Source organism: Lynx canadensis, chromosome E1, assembly GCF_007474595.2.
Source record: "Lynx canadensis isolate LIC74 chromosome E1, mLynCan4.pri.v2, whole genome shotgun sequence".
In the NCBI taxonomy this organism is placed as follows: domain Eukaryota; kingdom Metazoa; phylum Chordata; class Mammalia; order Carnivora; family Felidae; genus Lynx; species Lynx canadensis.
Window position 1 is genome coordinate 1,064,196 of NC_044316.2, and position 18,109 is coordinate 1,082,304.

Genomic DNA, 18,109 nt, shown 5'->3' on the forward strand with positions numbered 1-18,109 from the left:
TCATGCTTCGTCTCTCTCGTCCCAAAAATAAATAAACGTTGAAAAAAAAAAATTAAAGAGGTGTTTGCGAGCGTCAACTCCAGGAACGTTCATGAATGTCCACTCTAGTGCACGTGTGCCAGAGAACGGGTACCATTAATTCACAAATCCAGTTAACTAAGGTACTTGACTTTGCACTGTTCCTGGCACTTGGAGGAAATAAGGTTGAAGGACACAGATTTCAGAACATGTCGGTGGTTCCAGGAAACAAAGACCCGAACCTAATTATAGCTTTTCTTTTTGGAAAGAGAAGAAAAGAGGGATTTAATCAACGGACGGATGAAATCCATCCGAGAGGACAGACTCCTCCTTCAGGGTCACATGGGCGCCCGGGTTTCCACCTCATATGGTGAGAGACTGGGGGCGTTTGGACACCTGAATCTGGGTTATCTTTTGAGTAAAGAAAAAAAAAAAACCTAGGTGCCTTTTCTTTATGCCCCATTCCAGCATCTAGAAGTTTCCTACCACCCCAGAGACCGCCCCCCGCCACTCTGTAAGGAAAGTGAGGCTCGAGCCCCCCCAGGCTGGAGGCTGTCCTCCTGCGCCCCAGGCCTCCCTCCTACTCCACCCGCGCCCCTCCAGAGCTGCTCTGGCCTCTGACAGCCGGGGTAGGGGGGGTGGGGGGGCTCGGGAAGCCCCTTCCTCCAACTCGATCGGGGGTCGGCAAGCTACCCGCTGTGGGTCCAGTCCGGCTCACCACCTGCCTTTGTAGGACCCATGAAAGCAGTTTCCACGTTCTTAAGTGTCGGCCAAAAAAAAAAAAAAAAAATCAAGAGAAGATATTTTGTGCCATGTGAAAATTCTACGAAATGAATGAACATTTCGGGTTCGAAACACAGCCGGGCTCCTTCATTTGCATATTACCTGCATCTGGTTCCGCGAGGCAGGGGCAGAGCCGCCCAGAAGCCACCCAGAGCCAGATGCGTCGGTGACCTTCTCTCCGTCGGGGTCCAGCAGGGAACATGGCCGCGCAGAGCAAGCAAGAGGCCTGCTCCCCGCCGTTCAGACGGGGACAGTCCCCCTGCCCCCCCGCCGATGCACCTGCAGCAATGAGGTGGACCCGGCTGAGACTCCCGCCTGACGAAGGGCCTCCACCACACCCAGAGCCGCCCACGGCCGGTCCCGACCAGCAAGCAGGAGGGTGTCCTCGGGGCCCCGGAAACCACCCGGCAGCTCCCGGCCCCTCACACCTCTGGCCACCGGAGGAAGCCACCAGCGTCTGAGAACTCATGTGAAAAGCAGAAAAGTGCTGATGAAATCACCCCATTTCTGCCTGAATGCTTCTCTTTCTACAGAATAAAGCAGGAAAGCTGAAGTCGCTCCTTCAAACCTGAAAGCCCCTTTTCATACGGTTCAAATAAGGAGAGGAAACGGAGTGAAGTGAGTTCTCCAAAGCCAATCAGCCCAGCCGCTTGGATCCACAGGAAAAGGGCCCATGTTTGCAAGGTGTCCCGGAGGGCGTGGGGCTCAGCCTTGAAGCAGATTTCTAAACTGGTAGGGTCTCCACCCCCCCCCTCGCCCAACACGCCCAGGGCTTTGTGAGACATCCTGACCTGAGCCGGCTTTGCGGCCCCCCAGGCGGGCGGGGGTGCCTCCCAAAGGAGCCTGGGTTGGTGCGGGCGGGGGCGGACCCGCGGGTGAGGGTGCACAGCTGTGCAACCTTAGAAAAGTAACTACCCTCTCTGAGCCTGGGGCCCGTCCTCTGAGGAACAAAGACCCGCAAAGGCTGCCTCACGGGAATGTGGGGGATCGAATAAATGACGTAAAGTTCACGAGCGCACGGATCCTACCTAACACGTCGTTAACCAACACGCAAACAGCAACGCGGGCAACACCTCGCTTCCCCCTGGAACCTGAGCCCCCTGGAAAGAGAAACACAAGCTTCGTGTCTCCTCAGAACCGTTGTTTAAAACCCAGCCAGACCGTCCTCCGTGCTTCCCCGGACACGCACGCAGGACGGCCAACCACGACGCCGGGCCCGTGGAGCACGCACGGAGCGCGTACCGGGAGCCACGGCCAGCGCTCTGTGCATTCGTACCCCGGACTCTGGGATTCATACCCTGGGCTCGTGTCTCCCCACTTTACAGGCGAGGGCCTGGGGCACAGACGGGGAGCAGGTGGGTCAAGATGGGATCAGAACCCAGAGCCTCCGGGCCGGAGCCCCCGACCCAAGCCACTGGCTCTGTATTGCCTTCAGGAAGCAGACAGGGAAGTGTGGAAGTGAACGAGTGAATGAACACGGTCGTGCCTCCTAGCCAGCTTGGTCAGGCTGAGGGCGCGTGCAGAAGCCGGGGGTGGGGCCGCGGAGGCGGCCTGGGGAGGCGTGTCTGCCCCCGGGGACCGTCCAGCGCATCCGCTCAGCACAGAGTCCCCGCCCAGCCCTCGAAGGCAACAGCCGAGGCACCAGAGAAAGGTCCGGGTGGGGGGGCGTGGGGTTCAGCACAGGGCGCTCCGAGCAGCCTCGGTACCTCACCCCGTGCTGGCGAACTCTCCCCACCGTCGTAGATGTCGTTCTGAGTCAGGGGACCCTGCAGGAGAAGGTGGAGGAAACCCTTTGCTGGAGCCGCCGCTTGTGCAACCGAAGAGCCCCAGGGACACCCGCACTGCCCCAACCCCCCAGCTGCCCGGTGCCCCGATGGCTGCTGCGGGCGCCCGGGGGGGGGCCCTCCAGGGGCAGCCGGGGGCGATGCGTGCTGGCAGATTCCTCTCAGGCCCAGGACGTTGGGACAAAGCAGCGGCACGTCTGACCGGGGCTAGTCTGCTCCCACGTGCGAGACGACCAGATACCTGGGGTGAAGGGGGTTTGTGGAGGAAGCGTCTCAGCTGGAATGTGGCCATCGCGGCCACGCTGACTGGGACCAGGACCGTGTTCCCCCTGTGAGCCTCTGGGGAGAAGGGAGAGAGGAAAGGACCCATTTTTGATCACTTACTATGACCCAGGCACGGAGAGAAGCATTTCATAATCGGGAATCGTGGTCAGAGCACGGATTCAGGGCCAGAAGGCAAGGGTCTGAGGCCCGCCGTGGACTCGACCAGGTTTGTGATCTCGGCAGGTCTCTGTCCCAGTTCCAGGGGTTAGTTGTCTGCTCCCGGTCTCCGGATGACGTTCAAACCGAAAGGCTTCAAACAGGAACAGCTTGGCCCACGAGGTCGAATCTGCACGTAGCGGGGGGCTCGGTGGGGCGGGCTCGTCCGTGTCTCTGGGATAAAGAAGCAGCTCTCAAAACGGCTGGGAGTCCGGCTGAGGGCTGCGGGCCGAGCCCCTGTCGCTGCCCCGGTGGGGCTGGGCTGAGCCTCCTGACAGCGTGGGCACGTCCCCGGGGAACAGGGAGGGCGTGTGGGGCGTGCACATCTGTCCTCCTCCGTGGTCAAGTGGTCCTCGAGGGTAGTACCAGGTGGGCCTGCTGATCCGGTGAGCCGTTTGAAAGAGGGCCAATGGTCAGAGACCCTCTATCCTGCGGCCTGAAGGAGCAGGTGCCGTGAGCCCACAGATGGAGGGAGATGAATCCTGCCATCGACTACACGAACCTGGAGGAGGGCCTCGTCCCCAGGTGAGACCCAGCCTCCAGCTGCCTCATGGAAGCTTCTCGAGGCCCGAGCAGGGGAGGCCATGCCCAGACCCCGACCCGCGGGAGCCGTTGCGATCCTGAATGTGTGTGCTTTCACGCCGCTCGGTGGGTGGCGGATGCTCGTGCAGCCACAGAACGGCCACCCAGCGGGCCATCACGGGGACCATCCAGCGGCCCGCCCGCCCTGCGCCTGCCCCACTTGAGCTCGCTGTCACCTGGTGTGTGAGCCAGACCCAATCCCCACCCGGGGCCCTTCTTCCCAAGACTCTTTGTTGTCATCCTGAATCAAGTCAGCTGTACCCCACTTGCGGGATGAGCCCCCTGTCACCTGTACCCTCACCTGCGGGACGAGCCCCATGTCACCCGCACCCCCACCTGTGGACAAGCCCCCCCGTCACCCGTACCCCACCTGCGGGACGAGCCCCATGTCACCCGTACCCCCACCTGTGGGACAAGCCCCACATCAGCCATACCCCCACCTATTGGACAAGCCCCCCCGTCACCCGTACCCCACCTGCGGGATGAGCCCCACACCAGCCATATCCCCACCTATTGGACAAGCCCCCCGTCACCCATACCCCCCACCTGTGGGACAAGCCCCATGTCACCCGTACCCCCACCTGTGGGACAAGCCCACATCAGCCATAACCCCCACCTATTGGACAAGCCCCCCCATCACCGTACCCCCACTTGCGGGATGAGCCCCCTGTCACCTGTACCCTCACCTACGGGACGAGCCCCCTGTCACCTGTACCCCCACCTGCGGGACAAGCCCACACCCAGCCATTACACCACCTATTGGACAGCCCCCCTGTCACCCATACCCCCCACCTGCGGGACGAGCCCATGTCACCCGTACCCCCACCTGTGGGACAAGCCCCACATCAGCTGTACCCTCACTTACGGGACAAGTCCCCCCGTCACCCATACCCACACCTGCGGAACCAAGCCCCTGTCACCCGTATCCCCACCTGGGGGACAAGTAACCAGGCGGAAACACATGCGAATCTGCCCCTCGCAGCCTGTTGTCCGGGAGCCCCTTGCAGTAGAATGAGTGACCGATTGCGTGAGGGTCACGGGGGGGAGGGTCACGGGGTGTGGGGGCAGTGTGCTGTGCTCTGACCCCCTTCCCTGGGCCAGCGGGTTAACCCCTCGCTGCCCTGGAGGACTTGGAATGACCGCTCCTTCGGCAAAAACGCCCAGAGAGAGGCCCTGCCCAGACGCCCCCTCACACCCCGGTCGGCAGTCTCCCCGGGGCCAAGTGATGCGCTGGCCTCTTTCCCGGCTGGCGACAGCACCGAAGGAGAGACGGTGCGTTCTGGCTTCTCTCCACCGTCTGCTAACGTGACCCCAAGCCGCCCACGGCCTCGCGCTCGGCCTGCCCGGACGGCGCTCCCGACGCCTCGATGTTTTTCTGCCACTCGAGCGTCCGCGGCTCTGCCCCCCTTCCCGCCTCCTGGGGGGCGGCCGTGGGACACGCACCCGAGCACAGAGCCGGGAGATGGCGGGACGGCCACGGCGGTTTTGGGGGTCCTGGTCTCCGTTTAGGGGCCGGGTTCACGAGTCGTGCTCAGTGAGGGCCGTTTAGGGCCGAACTGGGTTCGACAAAACGGCCCTTCTTGCCACACACTACGGCCTGACCAACCCCACAGGCGCCCCTGCGGAACCTCAGGAGGGACCCAAACCCGTCACGGGATGGGGTCCCACGTCGAAGCCGGGGCAGAACCGGGGCGGGGACCCCGGGACCCGCCTCCTTTGCGCACATCCCGACAGAAGCTGAGACGGACGTCAGCTGTCACGGGGCAATTACCTCCTTTCAAGCCATTTAAAGCCCTGGCCCTGGACAAGAGCCAAGAGACTCAGGAAATTCAATTCCTCCCGATGTCGGTACAAGAAGATTAACACCTCCAAGAAATTAGGCAAGCGTCTCAACACAGTGAATTAAAGACACTGCTATTCAGTATGTTTAATGAACATCGTTGACGTTTGGCATTATCAAGTGTCAAAAATTAAATCAGCTGTCCTGTGCTTTTAATTAGCCGGTTTAAGCAGGTAGCTGTGTGGTTGGGGCAGGCGCCTCTGTCTGCACTCCCTTCAGGAAGGAGCGGGCAGAGGGGACTCCGAGGGAGTTGGACGGACTCGGGGGAGGGGGCCCGGCTCCAGGAAGAGTGGGCAGCAGTGTGCACAAGGGTCGGGAGTCAAAGGAGGCACGTCCCCGGTTTGCCCGGAGCCACGAGGCAGAGTCTGGGGAAACCGCCCGGCAGGAACGGGGACGTTGGAAGCGCTGGGGCGGCTTTGTGACCCGCTGGTGTTTGGGTTCAGGAAGAGGATTCTGTGTGGGGCAGAAGAGGGGCGGGAGGATGCGGGGGGCCATGCCAGCGGCTTCCTGCAGGTTCTGCCCTGTTACCCATGCGTCCTAACGCCCCGGAGACCGGCGTGGGCTTTGGGCCATTTCTGCAGCAGGCGGGTCGCTAGATACTTTTTTTTGTTCGTTTGTTTTGAGGGAGAGAGCACACGCACTTGAGTGTGAGCGGGGGAGGGGCAGAGAGAGAGGGAGACGCAGAATCGGAAGCAGGCTCCAGGCTGAGCTGTCCGCACAGAGCCCGACGCGGGGCTCGAACTCCCAAACCGCGAGATCATGACCCGAGCCGAAGTCGGACGCCCAACCGACCGAGCCACCCAAGTGCTCCTTTTGTGGTGGTTTTCGAATACCCTTCACAGTAGACTGAATCCCCTCCAGGGCAGGCCAGCCATGGTGACTCGTGATGAACAGAATGTGTCACTTTCAAAACCAGCTGGGAGGGGGTGGTGCCCCCTCCCCAGTCACCTGCTCCAGCGGAAGCCGCGGGCACTCACACGGCCCCAAATCCTTCTGCCTCGAGCCCGGGTTGGGGGGAGTTGTGTTGCGGGGGGAAGGAGAGTTGAAGCCCCAACCAGCAGCTCGGAACCCTGGAAACGGATCCTGCAGCCCCAGCCGAGCCTTCAGATGACACGGCCCCGGCGGGACACTGTGACAGACCCCCAAGCCCCTCCTGAGCCCCCGGCCCACAGACACGGAGGCAACAGGTGCTTCTGGTTTTGGGCGGGCGATGCTCTGGGCAATAGATAAAGTACTCCATCTGGGGTCCAGACCCAAGCTCTGTCACACGCAAGCTGGAATGATTTTAGGCCTCGTTTTCTCAACACGCAGCCCGGGGCGATCCGACGATCGTACAAGATGAAATATTCAGGAAGTTCCCTCCTCCACCTGCCAGGAAGCAGCATGGACGGTCAAACCCCTGCCCAGTCAGTGTGCACAGGACGTCATCGCAAGTGCAGCTGACCACGGGCGCCCCGTCTGGCCCGGAGGGCACGAGTGCATCTTTGGAAGGCGGACGGGGCGTTAAAGTCGCCACGGCCGCCGGGGTCTGCATCCCGCCTCCCGGCTGCCGACGGCCCCCTGGAGTCCCGGGACGGACGGGAGGGGCAGACGTCTGACCTCAGAGTGACCACTGCAGTGACCTTCAGGGCTGATCAGCCGTCACATGACAGCCCGTGTCCCCTAAGTGGGAGAGAGGAGCTCCCTTTGGGATTTTATCCGTGGTTCCATCTTCTGGTGGCCTCTGGGGAGCAGGTGCCCCCAACGCAGGGACCAGGATGTGGGCTCATCCAACGTCCTGCCTTCAACCCTCCCCGGTGACCGGAAGCCCGAACGTGCGAAGAATTTGGAAGAGGCCACCGGGGTTGCAGTAATCGTTACAAAGGCGTCTTAACCTCTCTGGTCCATCAGCTTCGCCTCCGAATTTATCCCAATTTCCTCTGAATATTTCCTTTTAAAAGCAGAGGCCACCGTGCAAATAAATGGCAGATGTCTAGCTGAGCCGCGTCAAGAGTTCTGTCCACACGGTGTGAAAGTAAACTGAGGCAGGCCCCAGACTCCGAGGAATGTGGTTCTGGGGAGAGCTGGGGTACTCGAGGGGGGCAGCAAGCCCTCCTGGTGGCCGCCACGGAGCCAGTCGGCCCTGAGCCTCGCCGAGGACGCGAGACCTGCAGAGAGGCCAGTGGGCGGCTTGGGCACCGCAGGGCCATCCGGATAGGCAGCTGCCCGCTACGGGCAGGGTAGGGCAGGGCAGGGCCTGGTCTTTGCAGCCCTCGGCGTGGATCGGAAGAGCTATTTGGAGCTGATCGATTTTCCGTAGAGTCAGAAAGCCCTTTTTCAAAGATTGACTTCGGGAAATTCTGTTGCTAGAGCCTAGGGTTTGGAGTCTGGGCCTTTGCTGTGGGACAGAATGTCTGTGTCCCTCCCCCCAAGCTCCTAGGCGGAAACCCAGTCCCCGGCCTGCCGGCATTAGGAGGCGGGGCCTGTGGGAGGCCGGTAGGTCGTGGGGGTGATGCCCCGGTGGAGGGGGTCGGTGCCTCATAGGAGACCCCGCCCCCGTCTGCCCTGGGAGGACATAGCGGAGAAGATGGCCGTCCGGGAGCCAGAGGGAGCGTCCTCGCCAGCACTGCCCCTGCCACCCCGGCTCTGTCTGTGAGCCCCAGCCCGAGGCATCTGGGGTAACAGCGGCCCGAGCAGACGGGCAAAACCTTCACTCCGGTCGGGCTTCCTACACGCGGCGCTGCCCCAGCTCAGCCAACGGGAGGCCAGAGAACGGCTGTACCTGCATCAGCGTCCTCGTCGTCACGTCACTTCTGTCGCCAAAGCGAGGGGCCGCAGGACGCCGCGTCCCCCGATACTCGTTCCTGACTCTGTCGAAGTGGGCGTTTATATACGCAAACGCGTGGAAAACGGTTTCTGCCGAGCAGATCGTGGCAGCCCCTGCTGGGCTCAAGGGTGACGCTGGCTGGTCCGGGGGACTTCCGTCCGGTCGCGTGCCCAGAAGTTTTACCGTGAGGCCGGAGGTATTACGTGAACGTTTTGTGTGTGCGACCCAGATAAACCGAAACCAATTTCATACGATTTTATTTTTTGTTTATTTTTTATTTTTTTTAACATTTATTTTTGAGGACCGAGAGAGAGAGAGCATGAACAGGGGAGGGTCAGAGAAAGAGGGAGACACAGAATCTGAAAACAGGCTCCAGGCTCCGAGCCGTCAGCCCAGAGCCCGACGCGGGGCTCCAACTCACGGACCGTGAGATCATGACCTGAGCCGAAGTCGGACGCTTAACCGACCGAGCCACCCAGGCGCCCCAATTGATACGATTTTAAACTGATGTGCAAGGGCCACGGAATTGCCCAGTCCACCCACACGTACCGAGAACACGCAGCTTGTTTCCTTCCTTACGACGGATCTAACCTTCCTCGCTGCCCTGTGTCTCTCCTGCTAAGGGAAGGGAGGAGCAGGGGGAAACGGACAGACGTGAAACTCTCCAATCGATACCGTCTGGGTCCCTGACGGTTTGGTGCTCCCCTGCTTTCCAGAACAATCTTCCATCCGAGATTTCCTCCGTCCGCCCCTGCTTCTGTCTGAGGAGCTGAGGGGTTGCGTGACCGTTGGCTGAGCGAAGGGGGCGTTGGGCTTAACAGGGTCCTGTGGGTCGTCGCCCCCTGGTCTTTGGGGAGCCACGCTGGCACCTCCCTGCAGTCCGGGGTCCCCCTGGATGCGCCCAGTGGGTCTGCACCCTGGTCACATCGCTCGCATGTCCTCTCCAGCTGCAGAACTTCCCACTCGATGTGCAGCACAAGCAGACTGGCCACCGGGGACGCTGGGGGGGGGGGCTCCTGGGCCGGGCTCACCCTCCGCCAGGGCGCCCCGTTCCCGTTCCGTGGCGGCCTGCCTCCCAGCCAGAGGCCAGGCTGGTCCTTCAGAACGGCAGCCCCTGGAGTACCTGGGTGGTTCAGTCGGTTAAGCGTCCGACTTCAGCTCAAGTCATGATCTCGCGGTTCGTGGGTTCGAGCCCCGCGTCGGGCTCTGTGCTGACGGCTTGGAACCTGGAGGCCGCTTCGGGTTCCGTGTCCCCCCACCTTGTCCGACTCCCCCCACCCCGCTCATGCTCTGTCTCTCTCTCGCTCTCAAAAATAAATATACATAAAAAATTTTTTAAAAAACCTGCAGCCCCTGACTGTGCCCAGGGAAGCATGGATTTCTCCACGTGCCTTGGCAACAACGTCACCATTGTTTTCAGCTCCCCCAAAAGGGACACGCGCCCACGTGCTTTTATATGAGCAACGAGGTTTTGAGTCATGATTTCTAAACAGGCCGAGCACCGTCCGCAAAGCCCCTGCCAGCGGGTACCGCGAGCTTCCTTCCCGCGCACCTGCCGCCAGCGCCCCTGCCCCCCGAGGCCTGCAGAGCACTCCGTCCGTCTGTCCGTCCCTCCTCACGCCTTCATCGGCAGGTTTCTGCAACTGGAAATTAGCTTTGCTTCTCAAGCCCAAACAGCGTAAAGCCCGAGCCTCTCGGGAAAGACAAGCAGGAGGCTGCTGCTGTCCCCCAGACGCTCTCAGACAAGCCTCAAAACTCAGCGCCCCAAGATCGCCCTCCTCTCTGCCCCACGCGTGACACTATCAGAGGGGCGATCCTCCTCCCGTCCTCAGAAGCCGTCACGCCGAGCCATGAGGACACAGGGTGAGGACCGCCCCGGAGGACCGGGCCCCGTTCCCTCCCACCTCGGAGTCTAGGATGCCCTCGCCCCGGGTCAACAAAGGCAGCGCTGTTTGCTCAGGGGCGGGAGAAGCCTGGGAAGCTAATCCAGCAGCTGGGACCTTGAAAGCATCATTTTCTCTCGTATCGGATGCTCTTTCAGCCGAAAGTGATCCATCTCTCCTCGAAGTGACAGGTGGCCGGAGCACTCTCTTTCAGCAAGCCCGCACAGGGCACAAGGAGCCCCCGCACAGAAGGAGGGAATTAGTCAAATGCAACAGTTGGGACCTAATTCCTTAGCAGCCAGACGGGAATCAGAAAGGGAGGCTCAGGATTTTTGAACACTCTCTTTCACGGCTTCCGGAAAACGTCATCGCCGGTCGCGTGTATTGCTTTCGCTTGCGGGTGACAGAAAGCCCAGAATAAACTCGCGAAGACGAAAGACGGAAAAGTCACCGCCACAGAACTGAAGAACGTGGGCGTCAGGCATGGGCTGATCCAGGGGTCAAACGACATCACCACGGACAGGGACCTCTCTCGCTGTCTGGGTTCCGCCCCTCTGTCTGGACGCCTTTCTTACTTGGCTTCTTCCCTCGTGGCTGCAACATGAGCGCCCGAAGCTTCCGGGCCCGTGTCTAGGTTTGAGTCCAGTGGGCGGGGGGACGGGGGGCATCTCTGTCCTACATCGCAGCAGAGCTGTGATGGCTCCTCCAACCGGACTCGCTTCGTCGGGAGACGGCCGCGAGCCAACCTGCCACTCCTGGAGAAGGCGGCGCGGCGGCTGGCTCAAGCCCGGGCCGTACGCCCCCACCCGGTGCGTGGAAGGGACCAACAGAGGGACGGTTCACAAATGCACCCACAGCTGTTGCCCGGGACCCAGGAAGCAGCAGGTGCAGGAGAGGAAACAGCCTCCGTCCTTTCTGAGCAGCGCTGTTTAATGAGCTCGGGCTGGGTGCACGGCTGTCCACGTGCCACATCGCCTTTACCCTGTCACCACCACCGCCCTATCGTACAGATCCCCAAACTGAGCGTGGGCACAGCCCCAAATCCTGGCCCACGCCGCACAGCTCGCGTGTGGCGAAGGCGAGATGCGAAGCCGGGGCTCCAAGCCCGGGTCTCTCGGGGCTCCTGGAGCCCCACCGCGGACACCCTCAGACGCCCCCCGTGGGACCCGCCACAGGGTCCGCCGTGCCCACCGCGTACTCCGGCCATCACCGTTACGCGGCAATGCATTTTTGACTTTCGGTTAATGAGTCTCGTCTGGGTTTCCCGTCACTCGAAATGGAACGCGACCTATCGGATTCGGCAGTGGCTGCACCGAATCGCCGAGAACAGAGCCCCTCCCGCAAAGAGCGAGCAGTCCTTCCTGGTATCGCCACCCCTCCAGCTCTGGACACTTCAGCAGGGTCAAACTCATCTTAAGAAGGAAGCATTTATTTTCCAAGGAAACCAGGCCCACCCCATCCCCGGGGCCTTCCCGCCGGTCACAGCACAGACTTTCCCCTCGCCTTCCTTCCTGTGCGGAGCCAGGAAGCTTCTTATCTTATCTGAACCAGATGTGGCCCCTGCAGGAGCCGTTTTCGGACAGAAGTTTTTGAGGAACCCCGACCTGGGGCCCCCGCGTATCCAGGAGCTTCAAAGCACACCCAGGTGGCCGCGGGGAGCCAGGGAGATCAATACGGGAGCAAGAGATAAGCTTGCAGGTGAGTTGGGGGGGACAGGGGGGACAGGTGACAGCCAGCATGGTTGACAAAGCCAAGCAGAGACGCTGGAATTCAGCGGTTCCAGCTGTGGCTGAACAAGCAGGAGGACCCGCCCCCACACGGCCAAGCTTCTGGATGCTTGGCTGCCGAGGTCACAGGGGACCCAGGCTCTCAGCACAGAGCCCGACGCGGGGGCTGGAACTCACGGACCATGAGATCATGATCTGGGCGGAAGTCGGACGCTTAACCGACTGAGCCACCCAGGTGCCCTCATTGCTTCCTCTTTAATACGGATGCCCGGATCCCCCATTCATCTCTGGCAACATAGTTTAAACACCTTGCAACTGGGACCCATCGGAGGAAATACATTGTATCCACATCTGGAGGGGCGGAAACAGCACGTAAGGACCGCTGCCTGGAAGGTTTTGTTTTGTGTTAACGCGCTGGTCGTGATCTGCTCAGAGCTCACGCAGGTGGGAAAACGCTTGTTTGGGATATTAATTTGTAAACGCTCTTTTCTGTTTCTTGCCCTTTCCATTTCAAGTCCATCACCCGGTTTTCTGCAGCTCCTTGCCTCGGGGATTTTTTGAAGGGATTTTTTGAAGGGCAGAATGCAGACGTTACAGGATATTCCAGACTTTGTTAGAAACCTAAACTGTTTGATGAGGTTAGGCTTGATGTCCCCAGGGGGACAGGAAGAAAGGGCCTCAGAGGGGGACAGGAGGTTAGAAGCCGATTTCTGCAGGGCTGGAAATAGGGGAAGAGTCATAGGTCCGGGAGCCACACCCCATTTGCTGGCCGTGTCCCGGGAAGGGGGCAGGACCCCAGGGTGGGGGCGGCTGCAGGGCATCTCTGCAGGCTGAACCCTACAGGCTCCCAGCTGAGGCAGAGAACAGAAAGCCTGTGGACCCCTTCCACCCTCGAAACAGTCAAGGAGCTGGGGGTGAGGGTGAGGTGCCGTCAACAAGGAGGACGCTTTCCTGCCATCTTGGTGGCGAGCACCTCTGGTGGGACTTAAGTCATTTTAGAACAGAACTAAAGGGCGCCCCTGGGTGGCTGGGTCCAGTGCAGTGGCCACGTCCAGTATTTTTAAAGTCTAGAATCTTCCTCGGGTTCTGTCTTGGCCCTTCTGCCTCGTCCTCTGCCCCCTGTGAGCCCTCCAGTGCAGGTAACTGCCACCCCTACGTCTTACGTATGGTAATGAGGAGAGAAGGTTGTCCTAAGGGAAAACAAAGCAATTCAGGTAAAGGCCTCTGTTTCAGCCCTCATCACGCGGCACAGCCCACACCGTACGTGTCTCCCTCGGCCACTAAAACCTACAGGCAGCACGGGTGGAAAGCGGGGCCACGTTATGAAAGAGGGTCCTTGGCGGGCACCCCTTCCTTGCTGGACACGGGACATCGGCACAGAACATCTTCCACGTCCTGTGAGACGCTGTGGCCTGGCACTGGTGGGTTTTGGAAGGCTCTCCTTGTTCCCAGGACGGCATGAGGAAGACATTTCTCCCACGTCTCCACGTGTTGTCTGAAGACAGGCGTGATCGCTGGGTGACCTCTCCCCGCGTGTCTGTAGAGTAACCGGTTCTGGAAGACACAGTCTCTCTCCGGGGCAGAGGGCAGATTCGATCGCTGTCCAGGGTAGTCACGAGACCTGCCCTCCGCGGCAGAGGTCGGCAGGTGTGCTTGTCGTGAAAGTTGGTCATGAGTGTCCTAAGCTCGGATTCCTCGGCTGTGACACGAGCCCGCTGCACGTGCAGCACCCACCCGGGCCCCTCACATCTTCCCACGAGTGCCGCCTACTGGTTGTAACACAGTCTCTTGTCTCTGATCCGGGACTCTCGTGTCTTCTCCGGCATCCATGAAACTGTAGCAAACCAAACTGCCGGCTTGCAGACAAGGCAAAACCTCAGGCCTTCCAGGTTCTTGGCAACCGGATGCTTAATGTCAGCGGCCATTGCTGGGAAGTGAGGCTCAGCCGTGACCTGCAGGGCTGAGCCCGTTCTTGGCCTCTGCCCTGGGGTTCACAGATCCCTCACCCAACACCTATTAAAGCGACTCTTTCAATACCGCTTCCCCTTGTGGGCTGCTGTCGGGAACACCTGACTCTGTGGCTAACTGAGCTGAAATCCCCGGACCGCTCAGGCTGCTTGGACCCCGGGCTCCCCGATCCAACAGGCAGCGCCCACCAAGTAGAGGCCGCTGTTTCTTACAAGAAGCCTAATCGCTCGCCAACGCTCCAAAACGTAGAGATGTTTCTGATCGGGGCTTGTCCTATGCACCTGAGGGCAGCCTGATTTTCCAGCCATTTCAAGCATCACGGGCTTTATCAGCCTTGAAGGCGCTGGCCCGCGATCACATGGCCCGCAGACGGCAGAGGTGGGTCTGAACCGTCCGTGCTGGTGGTGAGCGATTTCCTCTCGTGGCCGCGCCCTCAGCATGCATGACGTCTCGGTCTGTGCCAGGGGCGTGTTTTCTGTGCGCGGCTCCTGGGACCGAGCATGTCTGCACGCGCCCCCCCGCCCCCAGGGGCATCATCAGCCGCTTCTTCGTTAGCGGGGTACTAAGCATCTAGGGGTCACTGATGGTCCTGAGCGGTTTCACAGCAAATCAAGTACTAACCTCCTCCCAGCAGGAGCGCCCCCTGCCCTGGGGCCTCCACCCCTGCCCCCCCTCCCCACACCGTGAGGCCGTGTCCATCCCACCGATTTCTCCCCCTTCCACGGGGTTGCACAGAAGAAACACCAGGTCTGTCTCTCACCTCTGCCTTTCGCCTTCCTGGCCCGAGGCAGCTGTGCACTGTGAGGGCGAATCCACCTGCCGATAAATCTCTACGTGTGAAACCGCCCCCACTTTGGGCTGAGCCGTGACCCTGGCCCCCGGGGTGAAACTCAGCACTGTGCCCGGCTGGCGTGGATCTGGGGTGACGGTATTTCCACCTTCTCACCGCGGCCCCCTAAGGTCAGCCGGCAGGCGGACGGGCAGAAGGGGCACTGGGAGGCGCGAGGTGAGCCCCAGAGCCCGCAGGTCTCGCCTGCAGGCCGCCCTGGCGCCGCGGGCCCCGGGCCTCAGTGTCTCAGTGTCTGTGCCAGGGCCTGGACCCAGCAGCAGGGGAGCGAGCCCCAGGCGGCCCAGGCGTGGTCCCTGCCAGGCCCGGGTGGGGCGGGACCCTCCCAATCACATGAGGACAAAGCTAACGGAATGTTCTCAGAGCTTCTGACTGCCTCAACCCACTCAGGTCTTACCTGGGCAGACCCAGGGGGTTGACCTCGAAGCCCTGCCTGCCCCTTTGGGGTTCTTTAAAAAAAAGTTTTTTAACGTTTATTTATTTTTGAGGGACAGAGAGAGACAGAGCGTGAGTCGGGGAGGGGCAGGGAGAGAGAGGGAGACACAGAATCCGAAGCAGGCTCCAGGCTCTGAGCTGTCAGCACAGAGCCCCACGCGGGGCTCGAACTCACAAACCGGGAGATCATGACCTGAGCCGAAGTCAGACGCTCAACCGACTGAGCCGCCCAGGCGCCCCTAAAAGTACCCATCTTAAAGTTTACGATTCCACGGCTTCTGCACACGTGCAGTGTTGCTCGAACGTCACCTCTACCTAAAAACAGTCCCATCATCACCTCAAAGCAGACCCTGGAGCCGGGAGCTGTCCTTCAGCACCTCCCCACCCTTGGGCGCCGGCAAACAATGGGTCTACTTCTGACTGTCTAACGGATTTATTACAGCTTCATGGATACTTCACAGAAATGGGAATCACAGAATTATGGGCCACCGAACGTGACACCGTCGAGGCCCATCCAGCTGCAGCGCCGGGACAAACGCTCGACACACTTACGCCGGGTTCTGAGCGCCCTGCTCGCAGGTGGGAACAGCCCGCTTGGTCCAATCGGCGGTGGTGGACACGGACCGGTGGTGTGCATTGCGCCACGGGCAGGAGGCAACTTCCCGGAGGCGGTGGTGGGGAAGGGGGCGCTGCTTTCCAGAGCTGGGAGCTCGTGTGTGGTGGGTTCTGCAGCGGCCGGTGGCGGCTGTGCTTAATGCCACAGAGCCGTGCGTTCGCTAAGGGTTACAACTGGCGAGTTCCGTGACGCAACCGCAACAATGAGCAGAGGGAGCATTGGATACAGGCCTCCCGGTGAACCTTGGAAACATTATGTCTGCTTCCTCCCTTCCCAGCTGGCGTTTGTTTCCTGTTTTGTGGTTACAAAAGCAAGCTTTTAACACAACTTCCTTCAAAACAACTTCAGGAAATACTCGTAGGAACATTTGATGTGTTCACTGTAGAAGCTGCTTGCAGAGTGACGTGCACACTGGAGTTCTTCGGATCCAGGCTGAACCAACCCTTGCAGAGCTTCTGTTCCGTGTGGGTTGAGTGCTTCTCCCCTGAGGATTCGCGCAGGGGCGGGGGCACCGTCCTCATGTACCAGGCGGGGCACATGAATCCATAGAGCCTACGGAGTTCTGGTTCTGCGAGGTGACAGAGGTCCTGGAGACGGATGGGGGCTTGTCCTTAATGCCACTGAGCTGTGCCCGTGAAAACGGTTACGGTGGTCAATTCGGGTTGACCACCCGAATTGGTCGTTGTGCTACACCTATAAAAAAGGAGGGGACCTCGCGAAGCCTCAGGGGAAGAGTCCCGTTGGCCAGGCGGGAGTCCAGGTGCCGGGCTCTGGGCAGGCCCTTTCCGTTCATTCACCGGTTCTTTCCGCCTCTAAAAACAAACACACACCTTCTGCTTCTCCGATTCGGAGCGCGAGTCCGCGGACTCAGACGCCAAGAGCCGCTCTCACGGGGAAGCACGCTCCCGGCCACGCCAGGTCCCGAGACCCAGCTCCTAATTCGGGGGGACACGGCGGTGCCGGGAGCTGTCCTCGGTGCTCCCCGCCTGCGGAGACAGTGACAGTTTACGACGCTGAGCTCCCCAGAAGGTCGGCCGGGTCAAAGAGGGACCTCGAGCGTTTGTGTGGAGCTCGGTCCACCGGCGGCTGGGCGGTAATGAGTTCTGAGCCACAGCAGAGGCAGACGCCCTGTGAGTTTGACACGGGCTGCTCTTTGAAGAGAAAGCCACGCTGTCAATCGCAAGAAGCAGAATGCGGAGCGCCACGGTCCGCCGGGCAAAATGTTCACCAAGCACGGCTGCGCGCCGGGCGTCGCCCTGGGCCCCGGAGGTGAGGCCGAGGCAAGCGGAACGACGAGTCCCTGGCTTCGAGGAGTTTGCCTGCCGGTGGGGACACGGCCGGGGGGGGGGGGGCTGGGCCACAAAGCCAGGGACGGAGAGAACAGAAGAGTGTCAGGGATGCTGCTTCGGGAATGGCAATCCAGAGGCCTCCCGGAGGAGGGGATGTGTGAGCCAAAGGCGGATGGCAGGGGAAGCCGCCAGCCGACAGAGCCCGGGGCTGGGAACACGCCTCAGCGTCTTTCCAGGGCCGCCCCGGGGTTGCACGGGGGTCCTGGGGGCACAGGTTAGACACGGAGCTCGGTGAGGCAACCAGCCAGACTTTGTCTCTCATCTGTTCTGCTCTCATCCACTTGCCCCCCCCCCAGATTTCGGTTCCATTTAGGAATGAGCCTCAGCCCCCCTCCCAAAGCCCCACCGGCCCCTCCCGCCTGCTTCTCTCCAATCACCCGCCTACCCCTTGGGTGCACCCAGCTCGGACCTGCCCCAGGGCCTCTGGGAGAGCCGTTCCCCACCCAGGGCCCCTCTCTCCAGCTCCCTCAGCATCCCCCTGTCACCGGCTCTCAGCCCCGATGTCTCCTCCTCATGAAGGGCCTCCCTGACCACCTGCTCAGCAGCCCCGCCCACTCAGATGTCAGCCTGGATGCCGGAACTTTCCTGGGTTCTCTCCAGAGGACGTCCGTCTCCCCGTGAGAGCGTGGGCCCCACTGGAGAGACGGCTCATCCAGGACATCACTTCCATCCACATGTGCAGACCGTGGGACAGACCCGGGCACGTCGCACGCCCGGGACCGATCTGACGGGTTAAGGTTGGGGGAGGGAGAGGAAAGGAGGAAGAAAGGAGCAAGTGAGAGAGACAGACTCGGCCCCTGTTCTCAAGGACCGTGTGGACGACGGAGGGACAGGTGTGCAGACATAAGGTCACGTGCGCTGAGGTGCCCGGCAGACGGGTGCTCATCAGGGCTGGTTTTGAAGGATGAATAGAAGTTCTCCAGGGAGACAAATAGAGATGTCGTTTCAGGGAGAGGCAACGGCATTTGGAAAAGCCAGGGGTTGGTTCTGA